At 43.3% G+C, this 3,498-nt stretch overlaps 1 long non-coding RNA gene across 1 annotated transcript; it reads right to left on the bottom strand.

The window, feature by feature from the left end:
- Positions 1-435: 435 nt before the first annotated feature.
- On the bottom strand, positions 436-2,201 carry LOC135375825 (uncharacterized). The gene is made up of 4 exons (XR_010417404.1): positions 2,182-2,201; positions 1,556-1,628; positions 751-798; positions 436-681 (listed from the first exon to the last, which is right to left on the bottom strand). It is a non-coding gene; the product is annotated as an uncharacterized LOC135375825 (long non-coding RNA).
- Positions 2,202-3,498: the final 1,297 nt, after the last annotated feature.

The following is a 3,498-nucleotide window of genomic DNA, read 5'->3' as shown; positions in this document are numbered from 1 at the left end:
ATGTGATGACGACTGCGCGTTAAGATTTACCGAGTCGTTGCCATGTACTTAAACTAAGGAGAAATGGGCTACCATGTTGCGGAAGAAGCACCGCATAGTCTACGCTAGCAAAATGCGATAATCTCTTGGTGTTATGACGGCGAAAATATGTCGGTAAGCGGCAAAACGACGTATAAACAAAGTCACGTGACCTGAAAATGACGTTTTCTATGACGTGCGACCAGGACAAGATGGCAGTTTTGCCAAAAGCACCCGCTTGAGGGTAGTTACAACAATGGCGGGTTTGTGTCACCCCTGTGTTACGCAGTAAGGTTGGGTTTTCAGACCCCATGTGTTGTTATCGCTGCACGGCGTGCATTTGTGCAGGCGCACGGGATACGATGTAAATGCAGTCGTACAGAAAATCGAAAGAGAAATAAACGAACGACGAAAATGTCTGCTGCTTAGTACAATTTATTTCCCCCAAAAGTTCCCGCCACCCAAGATCATGTTGGTAAAAGAGAATACCAGGGTCTCTTATTTCGTATACGTGCGAATGATCATTTCGTAGTTAAAGGTTGCCGGTCAGCCATGTTGTTCATCCAAGGTAGCAGTCCAAGCAGTCGCTTTTCCTTGTACATTTGCCATTGCAATTGGTAACAATCGGAACACAAACGCAGAGCTCGATGTCAATTTGACGACCTGCAAAGGGAAATGTCCTCACAATGATGGCTATACGGTAACGTCGTTAATAATTCCAAAGGTCCTTACGTTCAAGCTCGTGTCCTTCAGGTGCAGCTTCACTGGCGACAGATACACCTTAAAAAGAAAGGGAAATTTTGAGTTTCTCGCACTCTCAAGTTCCCCCCAAACTTGGATCCCACCAGGTGAGCTGTTGCGTCACGCGCTTTCGACAGCTTGTTATGCGTCCTGAGCACCTGTTCACGTGACTACCTCATCTCTCTAAACGTGTCACCGAATAACGAAGAAAGCCTCCGTGTAGAAAACTTTCTGCTGTCTTTGGGCGAAGGACATGTTCAAGGAAAAAGGAAAGGATAGGGGGTGTGTATATCGCCGTTTTTTCAGTCTGTTCGCCATAAGCTCCAATGTAACTAAAGCTCAATTATCCTGGAGTGATCCTCTAGGTGTAAAAGACTGGGACAAAAACCGTAGTTCGGAACCCGCCAATGTTTCCATTCCTTGTGTTCTTTTCAGTGGTTTACCCAGAATTCCAAGCGTAGAGGGGTGTTGGAAAAATGGGGTGTGCGTCATTATTATAGTTACGTTATCATAACATATCATCACTGACATGTATCTATACCAGAAATCGTAAGGGCACCTCCTGTAGGGGTACACAGGTCAATATGTTAGGGGGTGTCACTGAACATTTGCGGGGGAGGTGTTAGGGGGGTGTAGGGAGTCTGGATAAATTACTGGTTCTTGTGCTATCCTAGGACATCTCCTCCGGCTATAGTAGAATACTTGTCAGTTGAAAACAACCGCAGCTCTCAAAATGGAGCTTTTGGTTTCATCAAACTTTCACAATATCCTATATTAGATCCCATATTAGTATTACCAAAGAGGAGGACGAAGACAACAGCGAAACGTAGAGGCGTCATTGTGTCCACGAAGAGATCGTTGAAACTTTCCTGGAGAAAGAGAATAAAAGACAGGCTTGTTTGTTTGAAGTCCTCAGAAACAGTTTTGGTAAAAACCTCACTTCCTCCGATACAGCCGTGTGTAGTTTGAACGAAAGTGAAAAATTATGAAAGAAATGATGAACTCGTATGTGTTTGTCCTTCTAGACATGTGTTCCAGCCTCAGAACATGAACTGTCTCGTGTGAAAAATGAGTTGCGAGTTTAGCATTTAAGGTTAGGGCTTCTAAAACTTTGACGTTGACGCTGAAAATACGCTTGTCTGACGATAAATGGATACTATTACAGGAGCCTTTTTTTCCAACGCCCTCGTTTTTCAGAGTCACCATTGAGTCGAGATATTTTGAGGGAGGAGCAGACCGACGTCTTATCATATCACAAACGTGGTATGGTTAGAACTGCCAAAGGAGCCGTGGTTATGAAGCGATTAGATGTACTCAATTGCATTACACCACATAATAATCAACGCAAAGCACTGCAAACAGAGAACCATGCTAGTCCAGTACAGGAAGTAATAAAGAGTGGTTATCTCTCAAAGTGCTTACCTGTATCGAGAGGATATTTCAGATTGTGTAGACTACAGAAACTGCCTGGCTTTTATAGGACACTCCATACAGGCGTACGTGGTTCCATTGTCCTTCATAAATCTCTGTACGTGAACCGTTCCAGTCAGTTTTTAATGAGATTTCTGAAAAGTCCTGGACGAGAATTGACTTTCCAGTAAGTTCCTTCTACATGGCATTTCCTTTGCAAGCACGCGTTCACAGCCACATGTGCACGTGGGATATAAAAACTAAAACAAAATTCGACGTCAACCGTAATTAAGATTATGGCCATGACCGACATAGGGATTCAGATTATACAGAGCGCAGAAACTGTTGTGTGGTGCATGGATTCGCAGAATACGCAATTAACACGTACACGGGGATGTATTTATTAGAAAAAAAAAGGAAGGATTACACACAGCCACGTGAACACAACATGTTACATTAGACAGAAAAAAAAAGACGCGTGTTGCTTACTACCTATTCCAAGGAGAAGAAGAATTAGAAAGAAACAAGGATGGCAAAGTGTAACTACGAAACTATGAAACAACTACTAAATACGAAGCGATGCCGTGCAAAACTATGCGGTAACCTCATAACTGCGGTTTCTCGTTTCCTGTTGTTTTACTTTCCGATGCATTCCCCATTCAAATTAGGGAGAAGAACGAAACAAGGGTGTGAAAAGGGGGTAACTTCTATAGTTGACACCGACAAATTACTACAGAAAGGCGTAATTCCCCGCGGCTGACCGAATCAGAAGCGGGAAAACGTGCTATGCGTTGACGTTCTGTTTTGAGAGTGAGGTAGCAGCTAGAACTTTACAACCTTTTAGGCAAAACATACGGTGACGACTATTACCTCCTAAAAAGTGTAACTGCTCCACCAATTTTTCTAAGAGTGTAGGGAGAAAATTTAACGGTCTTCCTTGTGGTGCATCGAGGGATAACATATCAACTTGGAAGAAAATGCTGGAATAATCTTAAATTGGGTGCTTATGGTTTTCAGGTTCGTGTCAAATGTAGGAGCATAACTGCAGTCAGTTATCATGTAATGCTAGAGGAGAGGACAACGTGCTGTGGTGTTTGGCCTAAGTACAACTATTTTGGCGACACAATGGCTTGTGGTCCCGCTCCTTCCCTCAGGCAATTTTGTCATGGGACTGCACCGCTCGTACGGTGTATCTCCCGAGAAAAGCTCACCGCACAAACGCTTACGCTCGTAACCTTGAAGGCGAACATAAGGTCACCGTTTTACTTGGTTCTTGTTTTCTAGCTGCTTTATTTATTACACTGGCCACTAATAAAAATAATTAAGACA

The sequence above is a fragment of the Ornithodoros turicata genome, unplaced genomic scaffold (genome assembly GCF_037126465.1).
Source record: "Ornithodoros turicata isolate Travis unplaced genomic scaffold, ASM3712646v1 ctg00000947.1, whole genome shotgun sequence".
Taxonomy (NCBI): domain Eukaryota; kingdom Metazoa; phylum Arthropoda; class Arachnida; order Ixodida; family Argasidae; genus Ornithodoros; species Ornithodoros turicata.
Note: the sequence above shows the minus strand (reverse complement) of the source record. Positions and strands in the feature narration are given on the sequence as shown.